Source organism: Coenobita brevimanus, chromosome 8, assembly GCF_032717465.1.
Source record: "Coenobita brevimanus isolate Jiangsu-jjx chromosome 8, ASM3271746v2, whole genome shotgun sequence".
Taxonomy (NCBI): Eukaryota; Metazoa; Arthropoda; class Malacostraca; order Decapoda; family Coenobitidae; genus Coenobita; species Coenobita brevimanus.
This window is the reverse complement of record NC_136961.1, coordinates 49,531,357-49,545,169: the sequence shown is the minus strand read 5'-3', so window position 1 is coordinate 49,545,169 and position 13,813 is coordinate 49,531,357.

Sequence of the window (13,813 nt, the reverse complement as noted above, 5' to 3'; positions counted from 1 at the left end):
AGGCAATTTCTAACCCCTCCACGCTATAAGTCCCTCCAAAGCTTAATAGGAGTATATACAAACAGCAAGAAAAATTTGTAAACGACTGCCATGTGGTAAAATATATATCTAGCGTTGTACATTAAAGTCACCAGAACTGCACTGCATAATCTAAGTGCGGTCGGAGTAAAGATAAAGGTTCAGCATGACTCTTGATGTTCTAGTTCTTAAAATTCCTGAAGTATGGCATAGAGTTGGGAGGTATAAGTAATGGGTAATTGTGAGGTAGGGAAAGTGAGAGGCATGGGTAGGGTTAGGTAGGAAAGAGTTGGAAAATGTATGAAAAAGAAAGATGAAGGAAAAAGAGTGTAAGAGTGATGAAAAGTAAAGTAAGGGTGAGATATGAGGGTATAAAAAGCAAGGGTGATAAGGGAGGGATTATATTGTCTAAAGGGAAGAGAGCAAGAGTGAGGGGAGGGGAGGGGTTAAGATGAGAGCTGGGGGTGTACAGGGTGAGGGTGGTACGGGGGAAGGGAGGAGTCAGAGGAAGGATTTTGGGATGAGGGGATGAGAGGAGCGAGGGGAGAATGAGGTGGGAAGAGTGAAGAGAATGACGCTGGGAAAAGGGTAAAGAGTGAGGGGACGAAAATGAGAGAGGGGTGAAGATGAGAGAAGTGCACAGGTGAGGGTGTTAGAGGAAGGGGAATAGAGAATGAGGGGAGAGGAAAGAGGGGTGAAGAAATGTGGTGGGTGGGGAAGGGGAGTGAGAGGTGAGGGCAGGTGAGGACAGGTGAGAGGTGAGAGATGAATGAATAAATAATAATAATAATAATAATAATAATAATAAAATGCAGCACTATATAAAACATTTCTTGGAGACACATTCCACATTTTTCGTAGCTCCATATTTTCATCACGCGAATCTTAGATCAGGTCAAATTTGCAGAAGCGTGTGAGTACGGAAATATCAAAGGAATATTATGGGGGTTTGAGAAAGGGGGAAGTTCATCATCATCATCATCATCATCATCATCATCATCATTATCACCGTCGTCATTTTTGTCTTTAACATCTTAATTTTCGTAACTGTTGTTATCCAGAACCAGTAACATAATTGTGTTTGTGGGAAGGATAGGCTCTGGTAATCATCATCATCATCATCATCATCATCATCACCGTCATCATCACCGTCGTCGTTGTCGTAAGGAGGAAGAATGAACAGAGACATAAACGAGAGAAGGAAAGGGAGAGAAGAAGAACAGAATTGAGGAAGAAGAAAGGGAGAAGGGAAAAAGAGCTTGAGGGAAAAGGGAGGGAAATGAAAACAAGCGATGGAGGAAAGGGAGTGGATGGGGAAAGGACCAAAGGGAGAGAAGAGACGAGGAAATGGGAGGGAAAGAGGGATGGAGGAAGGGTGAATAAAATGAGAGAGCGGGAGGGATGGTGGGAAAGAGGATGAGAGGAGGGAGGGAAGAAATATAACAGGGGAAAGAAAAAGGAAGGGAACATGAAAGGCGAGAAAGAGGAAGAGGGATGGGATAATGGAGGGTAAAGGGGAAGGAGAAAAAGGAGGAAGATAGAGCGGAGGGAGAGAAAGGAGGAGGGGAGAGAGAGAGAAAGAGGAGAGGAGGGGAGGGGATGTAATGGGATGGGATGGGAAGATATACGATGAGATAGGATGGCTTAGGATGGAGAGGAATGGGAGGGACGGAGGTGGAAGGATGGTGAGAGTGAGCAGGAATGAAGAAGGGGAGGAAGAAAGAAAGGAGGGGAGAAGGGGAGAAAAAAGAGGAGAAGGAAGGCGAAGGAGAGTGGGATTAGGAGGGAAGGTTGGGAGGAACGGAAAGAATGGTTAAGAGAGGTGGAGGAACGAGGAAGAGTATATAAGAGAGGGCGAGGAAGGGATGGGGGTAAGGGAGGGGGCATGGAGAGATAAGGAAGTAAAGGGGGAGAGAGGAGAGATAAGGAGGAAGGAAGTGGGAAAGAATGAAAGGGTAGGACAGGAAGAAGGAGTGCGAAAGGGGAGGAGTGCCAGGTAGGGGAAGGTGGGAGGGAAGAAAAAGGTAAGAGAGGGAAGGGAAGGAGAGGATAGGGTGAGAGGGAAGGGAAGGAGAGGAAAGGGAGTGAGAAGAAAAGAAAGGGTTAAGGGGGGAGGAAAGAAAGTATGTAGGAGGGAGGGGAAGGAAGACAGGACGGAAGGAAGATGGGAAAACACGGGTGAAGGTGGGGATAGGAAGGAGGGGGGAAAAAAGGTTAGGAGAGATGGTTTAGTGAGTATTAAAGCGACCCGATAAGATCAGGGGGTCTTGTTGGCTTGTGATATTTCGTAACATCCCTCCCTCAGCGATTATATCTTCCCCGTGACAGTCTTCATATCCTCCAGTACTGTTATTAACGCAAACTATGCTGAATAAAATAATGATAAACCCAAATCAGAATATTAAAATCAAGGAAAATGTTTAAGGTATAACATGCAAAACAAATCAGTGAGGAGAAGTTGTTAAGAAGCGTCCTATGCGAAACAGAATCTGGCCTGATATTTCGGTGTGGAGTGGCAGGCGAGGAAGTGTGGTAAATGATGGGGCAGATGGTGGTGTGTGGTGTGGAGAGGCAGGAGAGGTGAGGTAGTGTGGTGTGGAATGGTGTGGTGTAATGCAGCGTGGTGTGATGCAGTGTGGCAAGTGAGGTGGTGTGGTGTGGAGTGGTAAGCGAGGTGGTGTGGTGTGGTGTGGTGTAGTGGCAGGTGAAGTGGTGTGGTATTCTGTGTCGTGGTGTGGAGTGGCTGGTGAGGTGGAGTGATGTGGTGTGGGGTGGCAGGTGAGCTGGTGTGGTGTGGTGAGGGAGGTGATAGTGATCTGGACGTGACAGTGACGATGGGATGGTACCGCCACCTGGGAGGGGGGTGGGATGGAGATGGGAGGGGACCACCAGCCTTTGCAAAAATAACAACAACATATATTGGAAGAGGAAATGATCTGATTACTAAATTTGTTCCGCTTAATTCAATATCAAAGTAAAGTTTTATTATCACGGGAAGAGAAGACGGGTAAATGGTGAGAGGATTGTCTATAACCTAAACCCAAGGGAGCTTTTGGACTCATTAAGTCCTTCTTTGTATGTAAAGTTATTGCATTACTATTACACTATGGTTTGCAGCTCACTTCCACCTATAAATTACTGGTCTGTCACTCCGAGGACTTTATATATAATTCTTGCTGTACCGGTACTGACAATCTTACTGAGCTTGGAAGACCTCTTGCACTGGGAGGCTTGAGTCTGCATTACCTTCATCAATACTTGAGGTCTTTCTTAAGTTAAATATTATCGTCTTAAGGTAGCAGAAAGAAATTAAAAAGACGTAATGATACAAAAAGGGTTAAAATCATGCGTAGATATCTGTATTGTGGCTGTATAAAGACTTCACATGTTTTTTTTTTCGATCAGAGTAGACTCTTCTCCGAACCACCTCGGTCATACTTTCCCCTAGCCAGACCCTTTCACCACGACGAGTCTCTTTGTAACCTTATAAGCTTGTTTAGCAGTAGCATGAAAAAAATAAAATACAGTATAGCTTTCCATAGATTCAATGAAACTGGAGCTACAGTAAGCTTCGGTAGGTCTGGTATATGAGGGATGGTGGCGTGGCGTGGTGTGGTGTGGTGTGGGAGGAATGGTCACTAATGAGTAGGGACAGAAATACCTGGAGAGTCATCTTTATGGAGGCCATCCCTCACAGGATGCGGCGTCAGGCAGTACAGAGATAGACTGATTGAGTGTTACAGAGAGATGGATGGATGGATGGTTGGATGGATTGATGGATGGATATCATTAGACAGATACAGAGAGATGGTTGGATGGATGGATGGATGGATGGATGGATGGATAAATGAAGCTAGACAGATAAAAGCAGATGGATGAATATGAGTAATGGAAAGATCTGTGGTCCTTCGAAACAAACATTCAGGTTGATTATATATATTTTCACAGTAGGGTGGGAGGTAAAAGACAATGATTCTTGGTTACTGAAACAAGATACACACTACAGTATTCCCAAACCGTGTGTCCTGCGTTCCAGAGAGAGAGAGAGAGAGAGGGAGGGACGGGTCGGCAGCACATTAAGTTTGTGTGTTTAATGGTATATTGAAAGTCAGCTGATCCGTAGGGCCAAGAAGTGACCCTCCCCCGCCCAACGTGTGTACAGTAGGCGTGGAGGGCGTTATGTAGTGTAATGTGAGGCGTACATGTGTAAATATGCTGTTGTAATGACTGTGCTGGTGAGTGTGAGTCTGTATGTATCACCGAGAAACCATGTCAGTGTTAATAAATACGTGAAATGCATACAAGAACATACACTATTACTACAGCCTCTTAAACGCCCTCGAGTGGGAGACGCCTAGAGTAGTTGTAGTAGGTGTAAACCCAGGTACATCTGAACGTGAACCTGGTGAACTGTAAACCCAAACTACCCCTCTTCTGCAGTCCACCATCCGCCTTTTGGGAAGTAGGGAGGGGACTGAGGGATATTTGTATGGGCGGGCAGTGGAGATGCGACGTGAAATAACCATAAGACTCGGTAGAAAGTGATAGAATTGGACATTTAAGTTTGTGTGTTGCTGGGACACAGGTTATCATCAACACTTAGAACCAATACAATCATTATTTTTACCATCATCATCACTGACATTACTAAGTTTGCAAGTATCATCTTTTATCATCATCATAACCATCAGTAATATCATTGTTATCATCATCATCATCATCACCATCCTATCTCTCTAGCCTATCTTAAATGTGGTGCCGGGAAAGATATAGAACTTTATAGATGACAGAAAGGACAGGCCAACTATCATCACACTGCCCAAGGAAGAACGGGGTCACCTCGCCATTTCCTGAGTATTCTTCATATCATTTCAATATCTGACCATTAATCTGTTTCTATCGATCAATTAATCTGTGTCTGTCTGCTATCTCCACGTCTATCACATCTCCGCTGGCTATCTGTCTCTCACCACCTGCTTTCTGCCTTCCTCTTCCTCTCTCACTCTCTGTCAGTCATTGTTCTGCTTCAAAATGCCTGTGTATTTGAGTATTCAATTACCTGGCTTTTCAGTATTATCTATTCTTTTTTATTTCCCAAATTTTGCTCTCTCTCTCTCTCTCTCTCTCTCTCTCTCTCTCTCATATCGACCAGTATCGAGAAAAACGCAAATTCTCCGGCCCCCCCCCTCCCCCCCAAAAAAATGGGAAGTGATAAATTTTGTGTCTGTATTTCTTTGTGTGATTATATAATTAGATGGATAATAAGGGCAGCTGGTGAGCTTATTTTCTTTATGTTCTTATTGAGTGATGAAGATGGTGGTGATGTTGTCTGATTCGTGGGGACGTTTTTGGCCCTCATTCTTTCGTTCGTTTTTTTATTTATCGAGCAGTTATTTGTATTCCATTTTTTATTTAACATTCTCTCTCTCTCTCTCTCTCTCTCTCTCCTTGTGAATAAAGTATAGGACACACACACACACACACACACACACACACACACACACACACACACACACACACACACACACACACACACACACACACACATCTATTTATCTCTCTCTCTATATATATATCCATGTATCTCACTGTCTTTTATACAGAGTCTCGTATACACACCCAGCATACATACAAAAAAAGAAATTTTACAGTAATTATTATGGCAGTCCACCTTATAATTACAACTTCATCTATAATGACAACTATAATTACTTCATCTCTGATTACAACGTCTTCTACAAAAATATAATCTCTATAATTATAACTTCATCTAAAATATTAACTACACCTATTATTACAACCTCATATATAGAGTATAATTCTTCACCTATAACCTAATGTATAATTCCACCTTTAATTACAACCTCATCTTCAACTACAAATGCATCTATAACAACTCTATTCATATTTACAAATCCAGCTATAATGAAACTTTATAATTTCAAACCCAATATTATAGCTACAACATCGTCTATAATTACAGCCCCCATATATAATTAAATCTTCTATAAATACAACCTCAATATAAAAGCACATCTTCCATAATTACAACCCAGACAATAGAGGTGACCAGTTCCCCCATCCATGAGTAGCATTATGTGACCTCTAAACCCCAGCCATCCCTTTGATTTAAACCCCTTATCAGCCACGTCTTGTCGGAGCGCCGTAACCCGCTAAAGCACACCATCCACAATTATCTATAATCACAGCGTCGTCTATAATTATCTCATTATCCTATCAGTAATTGCCCGCTATAATCATCTCGTTTATAATTACAACCATATCTTTAAATATTTACTCAAACGTTCCTTTCTTGTCTTCCTCTTTATTTATTTATTTATTAAAGGATTGGAATATATGCCCGTGCAGTCTCTCTCTCTCTCTCTCTCTCTCTTTCTCTCTCTCTCTCTCTCTCTCTCTTTCTCTCTCATTTTTAATTCAGTGTGTTCGAACTTATTCCCACAAAATTAATCACACCACCACCACCACCACCACCACCACCACCACCACCACCACCACCACCACCACCACCACCACCACCACCACCACCACCACATCACCACTACAATCACAATAACAAGAACAGCAATACTTACAATAATAACAGCAGCAACATCAGCAATAAAAACAATCACGACCATCAAAACAACAACAGAGGCAAGCACGTGTTCTCACCTAAGCACGTGCGTTACAATTACCTCAACGCGCAGGTGACCCAAAGTCGATATTGCCACGTGCCGGGGAGTGGGTGGGAGAGGGAGGGGATGGGAGGGAGGTGGGGAGAGTCGGGAGGAAGGGTGGATGGAGGGAGAAAGAGAGAGGAGTGAGTTTACGAAGAGAGGAGAGGGTGAGGAGAAAAGGAATGGGATGTTAACAGGGAGTAAGGGAGAAAAAAGGAAAGGTTAAGGAAAGGGGGGAGGGAGACTTGGAGAGGCTTTAGCAGGGTGAGGGAGAGAGTAAGGATAAGGTATAGGAAGGGAGAGAGGGAGGGTAAGGTAAAGGGAGGAAGAGAGCGAGGGTAAAATAAAGGGAGAGGAAGGAAGCACAGAAAACCTTATCAGTCACCGCCATTTACAACCACTTCTCACAGATCATGTATTTTTTGCTGTACTCCCTAGCTTCTTTTCCTTAGCGATTTATTTTTGGATATGGCTGGTTAATATCCTCTCGTACACTGTTAATGCAAAGTATGGCGATATTAAGATGCTTTATATAGCAAGGAAAAAGGCAGTAAGGTGCAATAAGCAAAATAAATCGGTTAGGAAGAGGTGTTAGGGAGTCTCCTTATCCGACGAGAACGTGGGCCTTGGTATTACTAGGGATTTATATTAAGATCAGGGGATTTTCAAAGGAGGATTTAGGTATGGGATTCATCAGCACGTTCCCTAATACAGCTCTTAAGGTGAATCAAATTGGTTAGAGAGAGAGAGAGAAAGAGAGAGAGAGAGAGAGTTATGAGACAGGAAGGGAAAAGGTTAGCATCCCTCACACTCCAACAGAACAAAATAAAAAAAAATCTATGGGACCTACACGCCACATTTCACGGTCAAATTTACGAAGAGAATCAGAAATAAAGGAGGGCAGGGTCAAGAAGGCGGGGTGTGGCCTTCCTTAGTGCCATATATCATGCGACTTATCCAGTTATTTATACACATGGCTTTTAATTTTCATCTTTTATCGGGAGAAGCACCGCTGCACAGAAAATTTATTAGCTTTCAATGTGAGGTTTAGTGTGGATATAGGCCTAAGCGTGCTTACGGTACCTTTCACGGGTATATGCTGAGGATATTGGTAGAACTCTCTCTCTCTCTCTCTCTCTCTCTCTCTCTCTCTCTCTCTCTCTCTCTCTCTCTCTCCCCTCCGTCCACTTTTAACGCCATCCATTCTGACCTCTTACTTCCGGTCACTACTACCACAGTTACCACCACTACCACAACTACCAACATTCCCACCACTACCACAACTACCAACATTCCCTCCACTACCACAACTACCAACATTCCCACCACTACCACAGCTACCAACATTCCCTCCACTACCACAACTACCAACAGTCCCACCACAGCCACAACTACCAACATTCCCACCACTACCAACATTCCCACCACTACCACATTCCCACCACTACCACAACTACCAACATTCCCACCACAACCACAACTACCATCATTCCCACCACAACCACAACTACCAACATTCCCTCCACAACCACAACTACCAACATTCCCCACCACCACTACTATTACTACCACAGTCGCCAGTAACAAAAAAACAAGAATAACAACAACAGCAAGAGCAACATCAACTAGGACAAACATTTTAAAACACACACACACACACACACACACACACACACACACACACACACACACACACACACACACACACACACACACACACACACACACACACACTTTTGCCGCAGCATCAATAACTACAACAATAAAAAAACACACAAGAAAGAATTAACAAAAAAAAACACACTGACAAATGGATTTACATGAGCTGAAAAAAATGACGTCAACAACAAGATCAATAACATCAGCAATGACATCAATAACACGTGCATTATCACAGGCGAATTGACATAAAAACAAAATCAACAGCAACAAGAGAGAAAATTAATAAATTGCCCTAAAATCATCCATGAGCAAACACCAACAACAACAACAACATTAATAATAATAATAATAATAATAATAATAATAATAATGATAAATAGAATTCTGATTTTGCTGAAATAATTTTCAAAGAACTCCACATTCCCGATGAAAATAATTTTGTAATCATTGTAAACCTAATATGAAGGGACTTCTGGTGTGACCCAAAAAATTTTTACGGATCTTGGCCTGTGACCTTGAGATCAGTCAAGGTCATTCATACTATGCAGATCATGTCCACTCATGACCCACTACATTTTTGCCGAGTTTGATCAGCAGCATACAAAGAATGCTCCGTAATTATCCACGAACAAACAACAGCAACAAGAAAACAGTGACAGAGGCCTCCAGACAATGACAAACAGAGTAATAAGAAGCTTTGTAAGTATTGATGGGGTGAGAGGAGTGAGTTCAGAGGTAGAGACTGAGAACGATAGCAAGAGTCTGGGATTCACCTCATCTCCCCTCATGTCCCCTCATATCTTCTCCCCTCACTTCCTTTCCTCATCTTGCGTTTCATCCCCTCATCTCAGCTCGTCTTCTCTCAGCTTGTTTCATCATCCCTCTGCTCTCTGCCTTTCCTCCTTTCCATTTTTTGGTCTCTTCACCTCTCCTCATCCCCCTCGCCTCCCCTCACTCCCCCACCTCTTTCATCTTTTTTCCCCTCACCTCTTCTACCCTCAGTTTTATCTCCCCTTATCTCCCCTCCCTTTTCCCCTCGTGTGTTTTCTACTATCACCTTTCCTCACCTCATTTTTTTCTCTCCTCTGCCCATCCTTTCTCCATTACCCCATCTCTCATCATTTTGAGATCATTTCCCCTCTCAGCTCACTTCACCTCACTTGTTCTCCTATCACCTTATCTGGCCTCCCCTTCCTTCCCTGCCCTTCCCCTCCCCTCCCCTCTCCTTTTTTCTCTCTCCTTCTCCCCTTTCCTCTTTTTCTATCACCCCTCTTTCCATCCCTTCCCTTCCCTTCTCCTCTTCACTCTTTCCTCCTCCTTCTTGCTTTACTATCCTTATCCTTCAGCATGTAGAGCTAGATCTCGTAGTCATAATCTACTCTGTAACAAACAGCCTCGAAAGGACCATAAGGTCTGTTGCTGTTTGCTTTCCTTTGTACTCCTTTGTACTCCTCCTCCTCTGCTCTTCCCTCTTTCTTCCTCTTCCCCTCTTCTTCCCTCTTTCTTTCCCCTCCCCCCCGCTGTTTCTATATTATCTCCTTCCTTCTCTTACTCCCACTCTCCTTTCTCCCCATTCTACTATCCTTCCCTCTCCCCGTCTCTCTTCTCTCCTTCCCTCTTCCTCCATCTCACCTTCATACCCTTAGTCTTCCCTCTCCCCTTCTCTCTTTCTTCCTTCTCTCTTCCTCCGTTTCTCACCACCCATTCCTCCATCTTTCTCCTTCCCTCCTCTTCCCCTCCCTTACCCTCCCCTCCCCTCTCCTCACTCCGCCAAGACAGCCTGAGGTCATTCTCCCCAACTTAGAACTCAATTTTCCTCAATCCTTAATAAGTAATTCAGGGGAGGGGGTTGAGGAGGGGAGGGAGGGGGAGGAGGGAGAAGAGTGAGAGCTAGGAAGGGAGGGAGGGGAAGAATGAAGAGGCAAAGAAGAGGAGAGGGAAGAGGAAGGGATGAGGATGGAGGGAGTGTTGGGGGAGGTGAGAGGAAGGACAAACAGGAAAGTATTGAAGGACTGGAGAGGGAAAGGAAGGAAAGAAGAGATAGAGGAAAGGAAAGGATAGGGGAGGAAAGGAAAGAAGAGGATAGTGGAGGAAAGAAGAAGGGTGGGAAAGGAAGAGCTGAAGGGAGGAAAGTAGAGGGGAGGGAAAGGAGAAGAGAAGAGGAAAAGGGAAAAATGGTGAGAGAAAGTGAGAGGTAGGGAGAAGAGGGAGAGAGGACAAAAGAAAGGGAGGGAAGGGAAGGGAGAAGAAGGGAAAGAGGGAGGGAACCGGGAAAGAGAGGGAAGAATGGAGATTGAAAGTGAGGGGATGAGGGGAGGGTCGAGGAAAATGGGGAAGGGAGGAAAGGAAAGAAAGAAGAGGGAGAGGAATGGAGGGGCAGAGAGGAGAAAGAGGAGGGGAAGGGAGAAGAAAGGAGAAAGAGAGGAAGAGGGAAGGAGAAAAGGGATATGGAAGGAATAGGAGGGGAGACGAGAGGAGAGAAAACAGAATATAAGGATGTTTGGGGTAAGATAAGGGGAAGGGAGGGAGGTATACCGAGGGGAAGAGAGAAAGGGAGTGAGGGGAAGGAGGAGAGTGAGGGGAAAGGGGAGGGGAAGTAGGAGGAGAGAATGAGGGAGGGGAGAGTAAGTTGGAAGTGGGAGGGGAGAGTGAGGGGATGGGAGAGAAGGAGTATGAGGGGAATAGAGAGTGAGAGGAAGGCTGGCGACGGGAGAAAGAGGGGTGAAAATGAGAAACGGACCTTAGGGGTGGGGGGGAGGGAAGGGGAAAGAAAGGGAGGAGGGATAGGGAAAGGAGAGAGGGGGTAAGGGGAGGGGAAAACTGAGAGAGAGAGAGAGAGAGAGAGAGAGAGAGAGAGAGAGAGAGAGAGAGAGAGAGAATGACCCACTTACATCATCCCTAATTATCGACAACAATATCCAGTCTCATCCCCAACAAACGCGCGCGTGCGCGCGCGAGAGAGAGAGAGAGAGAGAGAGTCTTAGGCACGTATTCTCGTCGGTTAAGGTAGTTCCCTAACGCCTTTTCCTAAGCGACTTATTTTGCTCATTACACCTTACTGTCCTCCGTGTTACAGCCATTCTAAAATCACCATACTTTGCATAAATAACGTGCAAAAGTATATTAACCTGCCGTATCCAAAAATAAATCGCTAAGGAAGAGGTGCTAGGGAGCTTCCTTACCTGATGAGAATATGGGTCTTTGTTTACGGTATTTTCTGTACCTTCAGACGATTTTGTTGAACCTCTTTTAGTCCGAGAACGTATTTTTTCACCAGGCAATATACCCCAGACGATTTGGCTAAGGAGAATTTCTAGTAGTGTCGGGGGTTGCTGGAGGCCATATTTAACCCCTCCAGTTCGTAAAGCCTCTCTAAAGCTGAATAAAATCGTCTGGCTGTAGTAAGAGTTAATATTAAACGCGTCACCAGATGGAAGGGTTAATCAGGGTTACGTCTGTCGTTGTGAAGGCGTTGGAAGCAGTGTCTGTGAACCACTTCAGTAAAATTATTTCTCTGATTTTAAGTCTTGCGTCCGTCAGATGATTTTATTCAGCTGAGGAGGGACTTGTTTTAGTGGAGGGCTTGGAAATGTTTAACCCCCTCACTGCCATGATGTAATATTGTTGTTTTTTCATGCAATTTGTGGAGATTCTATTCAGTTTACAATTTAAAAGACCTTTACGTAACTCCTCCACGTCGAAGAGTATACTCGTATCTTAAGTTGAATCAAATGGTCTTAGGATGCAAGAGTAGTAGTAGCAATTTATCTCTGGTCTGTCTGGCGGAGGAAACCCATCAACCGCAGCCAAACGACCGACCCTGCAGAGCCATCCTGTGTAGTGTGCCGATGTTCCCTCACCACTGCAAGGCGCAGGGGACGGGGAAGAGTATAGAGTTTGGTTTTTGAATGGACGCCCCATTTGCGTCTCTATCCAGTTAACAGGGGCACCATAGTAAGCTCCACATCGCTCCGTTATTTGGCAATATGGTTACCACCCAGCGTTGTAAATGGTTTCCTGGGTTACAGAATACAATGGTAAAATGAACAATTCGTCCTGTGGCTGTAGGAGATTAAGATTATTCATGAATACTTGCCCAGCATCTCCATTAACATCCTTTATGATTTCTTTTTCAGCATGTCTGATTATGAGCCTTTATGAATGCTAATTTTCTGTAAGTTCCATTATGATTATTCCTCAGTATTTCTTAGATCGATTATGAATATTACCTCTGCCTCTCAAACTATATAAGGGCCTTTATTAATATTCCCAGCAGCTCAAACAATTCAAGACCCTCTATGAATCCTTCCCCATCAGCTGCAGTGCCACCCCCTATCGGCCATGCTGTGAACCCTGGTAAACAACAGGCCTCTCCAGCGTTGTTTACCTCCTGCTCCACCACACCACCCATCCACCAATCACACCACACCTCCACCCACCCAGCCAATGGTTCAGCTGCTGGGCTCGTTTCCATGGCAATACACTCCCCCTCCACCCATCCCCACCCTCTCCTCCTCCTCCTCACCTTCCCTTTCTCTCCCCATCCAGTCCCATCCCGCGTCTTCCCCTTCCCTTTCTGTCCCAACCCAATCCCATCCCACGTCTTCCTCTTCCTCTTCTCTTGTCCCCACCCTATCCCATCCCAACTCCATCTAGTATCCTCAACCCAACGCAGATGCACCACACTCTTCCAGTCCCTAACTTCTTCCTCCACCCTCCTCTCCCCACCCTTTTCTGTCCCACATCATTCAGGCATCACCAGTCCCATCAACGCCACCCCATTCCCACTTCCCAAACCCTACACCATACTCCTACTCCAACCCTACCCCATACCCACAACCCCATCCAACACCCCTGGCCCCATTACACTCTACCCCACCCCACCCCTGACCCTTTTGGAACCCCTCTCCCCCTATGAACCCCACCTCATTGTCTAAAACGCGGCATTTCTCGTGTTTCCTGAGTTTTTATGTGTTTTGTCTTGAAGTATGAGGTGAAGAATATTGCAGAGGAGTTGATCGGTGCAATATGGTCCGTTGCAGAGCTGCTTGGGAGGTATTATGCGTTTTTATGCTGAAGAATTGAGTGGTGTGTGTGTGTGTGTGTGTGTGTGTGTGTGTGTGTGTGTGTGTGTGTAATCTCTCTGGGCATGCTGTTGTCATCATTATCATCATCATCACTATCATCATGATTGAAGGTGGGAAGAGGTAGGACCAAGACTCATGGAAAGAGAGATACATCAGTGTGAGAAGTATTGATAATGAAGAGAGCATGTCAGCAGGAATTTGGAAGGATCGACGAGTGAATAAATGTATGTATGTTCCGTTTCACAGTCCATGCTGCTCCAAAGACTCTCAAATTCTTTCTTATTGACCTTATTTCATTCAGTCTTTAGGTGGGAAATAGAGACGTGATGATGATGATGATGATGATGGTGATGAAATATTTCCGAA